At 38.9% G+C, this 9,495-nt stretch overlaps 13 non-coding genes and 25 pseudogenes across 13 annotated transcripts; all 38 read right to left on the bottom strand.

The window, feature by feature from the left end:
* Window positions 1-87: 87 nt before the first annotated feature.
* LOC149715642 (5S ribosomal RNA) lies at window positions 88-206 on the bottom strand. Its single transcript, XR_016374083.1, has one exon. It is a non-coding gene; the product is annotated as a 5S ribosomal RNA (ribosomal RNA).
* Window positions 207-327: 121 nt separating this feature from the next.
* Window positions 328-430, bottom strand: LOC149715641 (5S ribosomal RNA; annotated as a pseudogene).
* A 137-nt stretch (window positions 431-567) lies between these two features.
* Window positions 568-686, bottom strand: LOC149715640 (5S ribosomal RNA; annotated as a pseudogene).
* A 137-nt stretch (window positions 687-823) lies between these two features.
* On the bottom strand, window positions 824-942 carry LOC149715639 (5S ribosomal RNA; annotated as a pseudogene).
* A 137-nt stretch (window positions 943-1,079) lies between these two features.
* LOC149715638 (5S ribosomal RNA) lies at window positions 1,080-1,198 on the bottom strand. The gene has a single exon (XR_016371965.1). It is a non-coding gene; the product is annotated as a 5S ribosomal RNA (ribosomal RNA).
* Window positions 1,199-1,319: 121 nt separating this feature from the next.
* On the bottom strand, window positions 1,320-1,422 carry LOC149715637 (5S ribosomal RNA; annotated as a pseudogene).
* A 137-nt stretch (window positions 1,423-1,559) lies between these two features.
* Window positions 1,560-1,677, bottom strand: LOC149715636 (5S ribosomal RNA; annotated as a pseudogene).
* A 137-nt stretch (window positions 1,678-1,814) lies between these two features.
* On the bottom strand, window positions 1,815-1,933 carry LOC149715635 (5S ribosomal RNA; annotated as a pseudogene).
* Window positions 1,934-2,070: 137 nt separating this feature from the next.
* LOC149715634 (5S ribosomal RNA) lies at window positions 2,071-2,189 on the bottom strand. Its single transcript, XR_016374177.1, has one exon. It is a non-coding gene; the product is annotated as a 5S ribosomal RNA (ribosomal RNA).
* Window positions 2,190-2,325: 136 nt separating this feature from the next.
* On the bottom strand, window positions 2,326-2,444 carry LOC149715633 (5S ribosomal RNA; annotated as a pseudogene).
* A 137-nt stretch (window positions 2,445-2,581) lies between these two features.
* On the bottom strand, window positions 2,582-2,700 carry LOC149715632 (5S ribosomal RNA). The gene has a single exon (XR_016371964.1). It is a non-coding gene; the product is annotated as a 5S ribosomal RNA (ribosomal RNA).
* A 121-nt stretch (window positions 2,701-2,821) lies between these two features.
* On the bottom strand, window positions 2,822-2,924 carry LOC149715631 (5S ribosomal RNA; annotated as a pseudogene).
* Window positions 2,925-3,061: 137 nt separating this feature from the next.
* Window positions 3,062-3,179, bottom strand: LOC149715630 (5S ribosomal RNA; annotated as a pseudogene).
* Window positions 3,180-3,316: 137 nt separating this feature from the next.
* LOC149715629 (5S ribosomal RNA) lies at window positions 3,317-3,435 on the bottom strand (annotated as a pseudogene).
* Window positions 3,436-3,572: 137 nt separating this feature from the next.
* LOC149715628 (5S ribosomal RNA) lies at window positions 3,573-3,691 on the bottom strand. The gene has a single exon (XR_016372274.1). It is a non-coding gene; the product is annotated as a 5S ribosomal RNA (ribosomal RNA).
* A 137-nt stretch (window positions 3,692-3,828) lies between these two features.
* On the bottom strand, window positions 3,829-3,947 carry LOC149715627 (5S ribosomal RNA). The gene has a single exon (XR_016372242.1). It is a non-coding gene; the product is annotated as a 5S ribosomal RNA (ribosomal RNA).
* A 136-nt stretch (window positions 3,948-4,083) lies between these two features.
* On the bottom strand, window positions 4,084-4,202 carry LOC149715626 (5S ribosomal RNA). The gene has a single exon (XR_016374082.1). It is a non-coding gene; the product is annotated as a 5S ribosomal RNA (ribosomal RNA).
* A 121-nt stretch (window positions 4,203-4,323) lies between these two features.
* LOC149715625 (5S ribosomal RNA) lies at window positions 4,324-4,426 on the bottom strand (annotated as a pseudogene).
* A 137-nt stretch (window positions 4,427-4,563) lies between these two features.
* On the bottom strand, window positions 4,564-4,682 carry LOC149715624 (5S ribosomal RNA). Its single transcript, XR_016371963.1, has one exon. It is a non-coding gene; the product is annotated as a 5S ribosomal RNA (ribosomal RNA).
* A 136-nt stretch (window positions 4,683-4,818) lies between these two features.
* LOC149715623 (5S ribosomal RNA) lies at window positions 4,819-4,937 on the bottom strand (annotated as a pseudogene).
* A 137-nt stretch (window positions 4,938-5,074) lies between these two features.
* LOC149715622 (5S ribosomal RNA) lies at window positions 5,075-5,193 on the bottom strand. Its single transcript, XR_016371962.1, has one exon. It is a non-coding gene; the product is annotated as a 5S ribosomal RNA (ribosomal RNA).
* A 121-nt stretch (window positions 5,194-5,314) lies between these two features.
* On the bottom strand, window positions 5,315-5,417 carry LOC149715621 (5S ribosomal RNA; annotated as a pseudogene).
* Window positions 5,418-5,554: 137 nt separating this feature from the next.
* LOC149715620 (5S ribosomal RNA) lies at window positions 5,555-5,672 on the bottom strand (annotated as a pseudogene).
* A 137-nt stretch (window positions 5,673-5,809) lies between these two features.
* On the bottom strand, window positions 5,810-5,928 carry LOC149715619 (5S ribosomal RNA; annotated as a pseudogene).
* A 137-nt stretch (window positions 5,929-6,065) lies between these two features.
* LOC149715618 (5S ribosomal RNA) lies at window positions 6,066-6,184 on the bottom strand. Its single transcript, XR_016372207.1, has one exon. It is a non-coding gene; the product is annotated as a 5S ribosomal RNA (ribosomal RNA).
* A 137-nt stretch (window positions 6,185-6,321) lies between these two features.
* Window positions 6,322-6,439, bottom strand: LOC149715617 (5S ribosomal RNA; annotated as a pseudogene).
* A 137-nt stretch (window positions 6,440-6,576) lies between these two features.
* LOC149715616 (5S ribosomal RNA) lies at window positions 6,577-6,695 on the bottom strand (annotated as a pseudogene).
* A 137-nt stretch (window positions 6,696-6,832) lies between these two features.
* On the bottom strand, window positions 6,833-6,951 carry LOC149715615 (5S ribosomal RNA; annotated as a pseudogene).
* A 137-nt stretch (window positions 6,952-7,088) lies between these two features.
* On the bottom strand, window positions 7,089-7,207 carry LOC149715614 (5S ribosomal RNA; annotated as a pseudogene).
* Window positions 7,208-7,329: 122 nt separating this feature from the next.
* LOC149715613 (5S ribosomal RNA) lies at window positions 7,330-7,448 on the bottom strand. The gene has a single exon (XR_016372387.1). It is a non-coding gene; the product is annotated as a 5S ribosomal RNA (ribosomal RNA).
* A 137-nt stretch (window positions 7,449-7,585) lies between these two features.
* LOC149715612 (5S ribosomal RNA) lies at window positions 7,586-7,704 on the bottom strand (annotated as a pseudogene).
* A 135-nt stretch (window positions 7,705-7,839) lies between these two features.
* On the bottom strand, window positions 7,840-7,958 carry LOC149715611 (5S ribosomal RNA; annotated as a pseudogene).
* Window positions 7,959-8,095: 137 nt separating this feature from the next.
* On the bottom strand, window positions 8,096-8,214 carry LOC149715610 (5S ribosomal RNA). The gene has a single exon (XR_016372195.1). It is a non-coding gene; the product is annotated as a 5S ribosomal RNA (ribosomal RNA).
* A 137-nt stretch (window positions 8,215-8,351) lies between these two features.
* Window positions 8,352-8,469, bottom strand: LOC149715609 (5S ribosomal RNA; annotated as a pseudogene).
* A 137-nt stretch (window positions 8,470-8,606) lies between these two features.
* On the bottom strand, window positions 8,607-8,725 carry LOC149715608 (5S ribosomal RNA; annotated as a pseudogene).
* A 137-nt stretch (window positions 8,726-8,862) lies between these two features.
* LOC149715607 (5S ribosomal RNA) lies at window positions 8,863-8,981 on the bottom strand (annotated as a pseudogene).
* Window positions 8,982-9,118: 137 nt separating this feature from the next.
* Window positions 9,119-9,237, bottom strand: LOC149715606 (5S ribosomal RNA). Its single transcript, XR_016372194.1, has one exon. It is a non-coding gene; the product is annotated as a 5S ribosomal RNA (ribosomal RNA).
* A 137-nt stretch (window positions 9,238-9,374) lies between these two features.
* Window positions 9,375-9,493, bottom strand: LOC149715605 (5S ribosomal RNA; annotated as a pseudogene).
* Window positions 9,494-9,495: the final 2 nt, after the last annotated feature.

Here is a 9,495-nt window from a genome sequence, read left to right as displayed (position 1 = left end):
CATCATCTTTTTAAAACATAACAAAAAGAAAATATGTTTGCTTTTTTCATATCTATTGGAATTTATAAGAGGAAAAAAAAGTGAAAAAGCCAACGGCACGCAGTGTTCCTAAGTGGTCTCCCTCCCAAGTACTGACTGCGCTCGACGCTGCTTAACTTCGGTGATCGGACGAGAACCGGGGTTTTCAGCGTGATATGGCCGTTGCCGAGAGTGCTAGATAATAATTTGAATTTAATAACCTTCATCTTTATAAATCAATAAGAAAAAGAAGATATGTTTGCTTTTTTCATATCTGATGGAATTTAAAAGACGAAATAAAAGTGAAAATGCCAACGGCACGCAAAGTTTCCAAGTACTGACTGCGCTCGACGCTGCTTAACTTCGGTGATCGGACGAGAACCGGTGTTTTCAGCGTGATATGGCCGTTGCCGAGAGTGCAAGATAATAATTCGAATTTAAATTCAGTGAGACAAATTAACCATCATCTTTTTAAAACAATAACAAAAAGAAAATATGTTTGCTTTTTTCATATCTATTGGAATTTAAAAGAGGAAAAAAAAGTGAAAAAGCCAACGGCACGCAGTGTTCCTAAGTGGTCTCCCTCCCAAGTACTGACAGCGCTCGACGCTGCTTAACTTCGGTGATCGGACGAGAACCGGTGTTTTCAGCGTGGTATGGCCGTTGCCGAGAGTGCAAGATAATAATTCGAATTTAAATTAAGTGAGACAAATTAACCATCATCTTTTTAAAACAATAACAAAAAGAAAATATGTTTGCTTTTTTCATATCTATTGGAATTTATAAGAGGAAAAAAAAGTGAAAAAGCCAACGGCACGCAGTGTTCCTAAGTGGTCTCCCTCCCAAGTAGTGACTGCGCTCGACGCTGCTTAACTTCGGTGATCGGACGAGAACCGGGGTTTTCAGCGTGATATGGCCGTTGCCGAGAGCGCTATTTAATAATTCGAATTTAAATTAAGTGAGGCAAATTAACCTTCATCTTTTTAAAACAATAACAAAAAGAAAATATGTTTGCTTTTTTCATATCTATTGGAATTTAAAAGAGGAAAAAAAAGTGAAAAAGCCAACGGCACGCAGTGTTCCTAAGTGGTCTCCCTCCCAAGTACTGACTGCGCTCGACGCTGCTTAACTTCGGTGATCGGACGAGAACCGGTGTTTTCAGCGTGATATGGCCGTTGCCGAGAGTGCTAGATAATAATTTGATTTTAATAACCTTCATCTTTATAAATCAATAAGAAAAAGAAGATATGTTTGCTTTTTTCATATCTGATGGAATTTAAAAGACGAAATAAAAGTGAAAATGCCAACGGCACGCAAAGTTTCCAAGTACTGACTGCGCTCGACGCTGCTTAACTTCGGTGATCGGACGAGAACCAGTGTTTTCAGCGTGATATGGCCGTTGCCGAGAGTGCAAGATAATAATTCGAATTTCAATTAAGTGAGACAAATTAACCATCATCTTTTTAAAACAATAACAAAAAGAAAATATGTTTGCTGTTTTCATATCTATTGGAATTTAAAAGAGGAAAAAAAAGTGAAAAAGCCAACGGCACGCAGTGTCCTAAGTGGTCTCCCTCCCAAGTACTGACTGCGCTCGACGCTGCTTAACTTCGGTGATCCGACGAGAACCGGTGTTTTCAGCGTGATATGGCCGTTGCCGAGAGTGCTAGATAATAATTCGAATTTAAATTAAGTGAGACAAATTGACCTTCATCTTTTTAAAACAATAACAAAAAGAAAACATGTTTGCTTTTTTCATATCTATAGGAATTTAAAAGAGGAAAAAAAAGTGAAAAAGCCAACGGCACGCAGTGTTCCTAAGTGGTCTCCCTCCCACGTACTGACTGCGCTCGACGCTGCTTAACTTCGGTGATCGGACGAGAACCGGTGATTTCAGCGTGATATGGTCGTTGCCGAGAGTGCTAGATAATAATTCGAATTTAAATTAAGTGAGACAAATTAACCATCATCTTTTTAAAACAATAACAAAAATAAAATATGTTTGCTTTTTTCATATCTATTGGAATTTAAAAGAGGAAAAAAAAGTGAAAAAGCCAACAGCACGCAGTGTTCCTAAGTGGTCTCCCTCCCAAGTACTGACTGCGCTCGACGCTGCTTAACTTCGGTGATCCGACGAGAACCGGTGTTTTCAGCGTGATATGGCCGTTGCCGAGAGTGCTAGATAATAATTCGAATTGAAATTAAGTGAGACAAATTGACCTTCATCTTTTTAAAACAATAACAAAAAGAAAATATGTTTGCCTTTTTCATATCAATAGGAATTTAAAAGAGGAAAAAAAGTGAAAAAGCAAACGGCACGCAGTGTTCCTAAGTGGTCTCCCTCCCAAGTACTGACTGCGCTCGACGCTGCTTAACTTCGGTGATCGGACGAGAACCGGGGTTTTCAGCGTGATATGGCCGTTGCCGAGAGCGCTATTTAATAATTCGAATTTAAATTAAGTGAGGCAAATTAACCTTCATCTTTTTAAAACAATAACAAAAAGAAAATATGTTTGCTTTTTTCATATCTATTGGAATTTAAAAGAGGAAAAAAAAGTGAAAAAGCCAACGGCACGCAGTGTTCCTAAGTGGTCTCCCTCCCAAGTACTGACTGCGCTCGACGCTGCTTAACTTCGGTGATCGGACGAGAACCGGTGTTTTCAGCGTGATATGGCCGTTGCCGAGAGTGCTAGATAATAATTTGATTTTAATAACCTTCATCTTTATAAATCAATAAGAAAAAGAAGATATGTTTGCTTTTTTCATATCTGATGGAATTTAAAAGACGAAATAAAAGTGAAAATGCCAACGGCACGCAAAGTTTCCAAGTACTGACTGCGCTCGACGCTGCTTAACTTCGGTGATCGGACGAGAACCAGTGTTTTCAGCGTGATATGGCCGTTGCCGAGAGTGCAAGATAATAATTCGAATTTCAATTAAGTGAGACAAATTAACCATCATCTTTTTAAAACAATAACAAAAAGAAAATATGTTTGCTGTTTTCATATCTATTGGAATTTAAAAGAGGAAAAAAAAGTGAAAAAGCCAACGGCACGCAGTGTCCTAAGTGGTCTCCCTCCCAAGTACTGACTGCGCTCGACGCTGCTTAACTTCGGTGATCCGACGAGAACCGGTGTTTTCAGCGTGATATGGCCGTTGCCGAGAGTGCTAGATAATAATTCGAATTTAAATTAAGTGAGACAAATTGACCTTCATCTTTTTAAAACAATAACAAAAAGAAAACATGTTTGCTTTTTTCATATCTATAGGAATTTAAAAGAGGAAAAAAAAGTGAAAAAGCCAACGGCACGCAGTGTTCCTAAGTGGTCTCCCTCCCACGTACTGACTGCGCTCGACGCTGCTTAACTTCGGTGATCGGACGAGAACCGGTGATTTCAGCGTGATATGGTCGTTGCCGAGAGTGCTAGATAATAATTCGAATTTAAATTAAGTGAGACAAATTAACCATCATCTTTTTAAAACAATAACAAAAATAAAATATGTTTGCTTTTTTCATATCTATTGGAATTTAAAAGAGGAAAAAAAAGTGAAAAAGCCAACAGCACGCAGTGTTCCTAAGTGGTCTCCCTCCCAAGTACTGACTGCGCTCGACGCTGCTTAACTTCGGTGATCGGACGAGAACCGGTGTTTTCAGCGTGATATGGCCGTTGCCGAGAGTGCAAGATAATAATTCGAATTTAAATTAAGTGAGACAAATTAACCATCATCTTTTTAAAACAATAACAAAAATAAAATATGTTTGCTTTTTTCATATCTATTGGAATTTAAAAGAGGAAAAAAAAGTGAAAAAGCCAACAGCACGCAGTGTTCCTAAGTGGTCTCCCTCCCAAGTACTGACTGCGCTCGACGCTGCTTAACTTCGGTGATCGGACGAGAACCGGTGTTTTCAGCGTGATATGGCCGTTGCCGAGAGTGCAAGATAATAATTCGAATTTAAATTAAGTGAGACAAATTAACCATCATCTTTTTAAAACATAACAAAAAGAAAATATGTTTGCTTTTTTCATATCTATTGGAATTTATAAGAGGAAAAAAAAGTGAAAAAGCCAACGGCACGCAGTGTTCCTAAGTGGTCTCCCTCCCAAGTACTGACTGCGCTCGACGCTGCTTAACTTCGGTGATCGGACGAGAACCGGGGTTTTCAGCGTGATATGGCCGTTGCCGAGAGTGCTAGATAATAATTTGAATTTAATAACCTTCATCTTTATAAATCAATAAGAAAAAGAAGATATGTTTGCTTTTTTCATATCTGATGGAATTTAAAAGACGAAATAAAAGTGAAAATGCCAACGGCACGCAAAGTTTCCAAGTACTGACTGCGCTCGACGCTGCTTAACTTCGGTGATCGGACGAGAACCGGTGTTTTCAGCGTGATATGGCCGTTGCCGAGAGTGCAAGATAATAATTCGAATTTAAATTCAGTGAGACAAATTAACCATCATCTTTTTAAAACAATAACAAAAAGAAAATATGTTTGCTTTTTTCATATCTATTGGAATTTAAAAGAGGAAAAAAAAGTGAAAAAGCCAACGGCACGCAGTGTTCCTAAGTGGTCTCCCTCCCAAGTACTGACTGCGCTCGACGCTGCTTAACTTCGGTGATCGGACGAGAACCGGTGTTTTCAGCGTGATATGGCCGTTGCCGAGAGTGCAAGATAATAATTCGAATTGAAATTAAGTGAGACAAATTAACCATCATCTTTTTAAAACAATAACAAAAAGAAAATATGTTTGCTTTTTCATATCTATTGGAATTTATAAGAGGAAAAAAAAGTGAAAAAGCCAACGGCACGCAGTGTTCCTAAGTGGTCTCCCTCCCAAGTACCGACTGCGCTCGACGCTGCTTAACTTCGGTGATCGGACGAGAACCGGGGTTTTCAGCGTGATATGGCCGTTGCCGAGAGTGCTATTTAATAATTCGAATTTAAATTAAGTGAGGCAAATTAACCTTCATCTTTTTAAAACAATAACAAAAAGAAAATATGTTTGCTTTTTTCATATCTATTGGAATTTAAAAGAGGAAAAAAAAGTGAAAAAGCCAACGGCACGCAGTGTTCCTAAGTGGTCTCCCTCCCAAGTACTGACTGCGCTCGACGCTGCTTAACTTCGGTGATCGGACGAGAACCGGTGTTTTCAGCGTGATATGGCCGTTGCCGAGAATGCTAGATAATAATTTGATTTTAATAACCTTCATCTTTATAAATCAATAAGAAAAAGAAGATATGTTTGCTTTCTTCATATCTGATGGAATTTAAAAGACGAAATAAAAGTGAAAATGCCAACGGCACGCAAAGTTTCCAAGTACTGACTGCGCTCGACGCTGCTTAACTTCGGTGATCGGACGAGAACCAGTGTTTTCAGCGTGATATGGCCGTTGCCGAGAGTGCAAGATAATAATTCGAATTTCAATTAAGTGAGACAAATTAACCATCATCTTTTTAAAACAATAACAAAAAGAAAATATGTTTGCTGTTTTCATATCTATTGGAATTTAAAAGAGGAAAAAAAAGTGAAAAAGCCAACGGCACGCAGTGTCCTAAGTGGTCTCCCTCCCAAGTACTGACTGCGCTCGACGCTGCTTAACTTCGGTGATCCGACGAGAACCGGTGTTTTCAGCGTGATATGGCCGTTGCCGAGAGTGCTAGATAATAATTCGAATTTAAATTAAGTGAGACAAATTGACCTTCATCTTTTTAAAACAATAACAAAAAGAAAACATGTTTGCTTTTTTCATATCTATAGGAATTTAAAAGAGGAAAAAAAAGTGAAAAAGCCAACGGCACGCAGTGTTCCTAAGTGGTCTCCCTCCCACGTACTGACTGCGCTCGACGCTGCTTAACTTCGGTGATCGGACGAGAACCGGTGATTTCAGCGTGATATGGTCGTTGCCGAGAGTGCTAGATAATAATTCGAATTTAAATTAAGTGAGACAAATTAACCATCATCTTTTTAAAACAATAACAAAAATAAAATATGTTTGCTTTTTTCATATCTATTGGAATTTAAAAGAGGAAAAAAAAGTGAAAAAGCCAACAGCACGCAGTGTTCCTAAGTGGTCTCCCTCCCAAGTACTGACTGCGCTCGACGCTGCTTAACTTCGGTGATCGGACGAGAACCGGTGTTTTCAGCGTGATATGGCCGTTGCCGAGAGTGCAAGATAATAATTCGAATTTAAATTAAGTGAGACAAATTAACCATCATCTTTTTAAAACAATAACAAAAAGAAAATATGTTTGCTTTTTTCATATCTATTGGAATTTATAAGAGGAAAAAAAAGTGAAAAATCCAACGGCACGCAGTGTCCTAAGTGGTCTCCCTCCCAAGTACTGACTGCGCTCGACGCTGCTGAACTTCGGTGATCGGACGAGAACCGGTGATTTCAGCGTGATATGGTCGTTGCCGAGAGTGCGAGATAATAATTCGAATGTAAATTAAGTGAGACAAATTAACCTTCATCTTTTTAAAACAATAACAAAAAGAAAATATGTTTGCTTTTTTCATATCTATTGGAACTTAAAAGAGGAAAAAAAAGTGAAAAAGCCAACGGCACGCAGTGTTCCTAAGTGGTCTCCCTCCCAAGTACTGACTGCGTTCGACGCTTCTTAACTTCGGTGATCGGACGAGAACCGGTGTTTTCAGCGTGATATGGCCGTTGCCGAGAGTGCTAGATAATAATTCGAATTTAAATTAAGTGAGACAAATTAACCATCATCTTTTTAAAACAATAACAAAAATAAAATATGTTTGCTTTTTTCATATCTATTGGAATTTAAAAGAGGAAAAAAAAGTGAAAAAGCCAACGGCACGCAGTGTTCCTAAGTGGTCTCCCTCCCAAGTACTGACTGCGCTCGACGCTGCTTAACTTCGGTGATCGGACGAGAACCGGTGTTCTCAGCGTTATATGGCCGTTGCCGAGAGTGCTAGATAATAATTCGAATTTAAATTAAGTGAGACAAATTGACCTTCATCTTTTTGAAACAATAACAAAAAGAAAATATGTTTGCTTTTTTCATATCTATAGGAATTTAAAAGAGGAAAAAAAAGTGAAAAAGCCAACGGCACGCAGTGTTCCTTAGTGGTCTCCCTCCCAAGTACTGACTGCGCTCGACGCTGCTAAACTTCGGTGATCGGACGAGAACCGGTGTTTTCAGCGTGACATGGCTGTTGCCGAGAGTGCTATTTAATAATTCGAATTTAATTAACCTTCATCTTTATAAATCAATAAGAAAAAGAAGATTTGTTTGCTTTTTTCATATCTCATGGAATTTAAAAGAGGAAAAAAAAGTGAAAAAGCCAACGGCACGCAGTGTTCCTAAGTGGTCTCCCTCCCAAGTACTGACTGCGCTCGACGCTGCTTAACTTCGGTGATCGGACGAGAACCGGTGTTTTCAGCGTGATATAGCCGTTGCCGAGAGTGCAAGATAATAATTCGAATTTAAATTAAGTGAGACAAATTAACCATCATCTTTTTAAAACAATAACAAAAAGAAAATATGTTTGCTTTTTTCATATCTATTGGAATTTAAAAGAGGAAAAAAAAGTGAAAAAGCCAACGGCACGCAGTGTTCCTTAGTGGTCTCCCTCCCAAGTACTGACTGCACTCGATGCTGATTAACTTCGGTGATCGGACGAGAACCGGTGTTTTCAGCGTGATATGGCCGTTGCCGAGAGTGCTAGATAATAATTCGACTTTAAATTAAGTGAGACAAATTGACCTTCATCTTTTTAAAACAATAACAAAGAAAATATGTTTGCTTTTTTCATATCTATAGGAATTTAAAAGAGGAAAAAAAAGTGAAAAAGCCAACGGCACGCAGTGTTCCTAAGTGGTCTCCCTCCCAAGTACTGACTGCGCTCGACGCTGCTTAACTTCGGTGATCGGACGAGAACCGGTGATTTCAGCGTGATATGGTCGTTGCCGAGAGTGCTAGATAATAATTCGAATTTAAATTAAGTGAGACAAATTAACCATCATCTTTTTAAAACAATAACAAAAATAAAATATGTTTGCTTTTTTCATATCTATTGGAATTTAAAAGAGGAAAAGAAAGTGAAAAAGCCAACAGCACGCAGTGTTCCTAAGTGGTCTCCCTCCCAAGTACTGACTGCGCTCGACGCTGCTTAACTTCGGTGATCGGACGAGAACCGGTGTTTTCAGCGTGATATGGCCGTTGCCGAGAGTGCAAGATAATAATTCGAATTTAAATTAAGTGAGACAAATTAACCATCATCTTTTTAAAACAATAACAAAAAGAAAATATGTTTGCTTTTTTCATATCTATTGGAATTTATAAGAGGAAAAAAAAGTGAAAAAGCCAACGGCACGCAGTGTCCTAAGTGGTCTCCCTCCCAAGTACTGACTGCGCTCGACGCTGCTGAACTTCGGTGATCCGACGAGAACCGGTGTTTTCAGCGTGATATGGCCGTTGCCGAGAGTGCTAGATAATAATTCGAATTTAAATTAAGTGAGACAAATTGACCTTCATCTTTTTAAAACAATAACAAAAAGAAAATATGTTTGCTTTTTTCATATCTATAGGAATTTAAAAGAGGAAAAAAAAGTGAAAAAGCCAACGGCACGCAGTGTTCCTAAGTGGTCTCCCTCCCAAGTACTGACTGCGCTCGACGCTGCTTAACTTCGGTGATCGGACGAGAACCGGTGATTTCAGCGTGATATGGTCGTTGCCGAGAGTGCTAGATAATAATTCGAATGTAAATTAAGTGAGACAAATTAACCTTCATCTTTTTAAAACAATAACAAAAAGAAAATATGTTTGCTTTTTTCATATCTATTGGAACTTAAAAGAGGAAAAAAAAGTGAAAAAGCCAACGGCACGCAGTGTTCCTAAGTGGTCTCCCTCCCAAGTACTGACTGCGTTCGACGCTTCTTAACTTCGGTGATCGGACGAGAACCGGTGTTTTCAGCGTGATATGGCCGTTGCCGAGAGTGCTAGATAATAATTCGAATTTAAATTAAGTTAGACAAATTAACCATCATCTTTTTAAAACAATAACAAAAATAAAATATGTTTGCTTTTTTCATATCTATTGGAATTTAAAAGAGGAAAAAAAAGTGAAAAAGCCAACAGCACGCAGTGTTCCTAAGTGGTCTCCCTCCCAAGTACTGACTGCGCTCGACGCTGCTTAACTTCGGTGATCGGACGAGAACCGGTGTTTTCAGCGTGATATGGCCGTTGCCGAGAGTGCAAGATAATAATTCGAATTTAAATTAAGTGAGACAAATTGACCTTCATCTTTTTGAAACAATAACAAAAAGAAAATATGTTTGCTTTTTTCATATCTATAGGAATTTAAAAGAGGAAAAAAAAGTGAAAAAGCCAACGGCACGCAGTGTTCCTTAGTGGTCACCCTCCCAAGTACTGACTGCGCTCGACGCTGCTAAACTTCGGTGATCGGACGAGAACCGGTGTTTTCAGCGTGACATGGCTGTTGCCGA

Source organism: Phalangium opilio, unplaced genomic scaffold (genome assembly GCF_054372755.1).
Source record: "Phalangium opilio isolate 3A_F unplaced genomic scaffold, DU_Popi_V2 ptg000009l_1, whole genome shotgun sequence".
Classification (NCBI taxonomy): Eukaryota; Metazoa; Arthropoda; class Arachnida; order Opiliones; family Phalangiidae; genus Phalangium; species Phalangium opilio.
The sequence above is the reverse complement of the archived record's forward strand: the minus strand, read 5'-3'. Positions and strand labels throughout refer to the sequence as shown.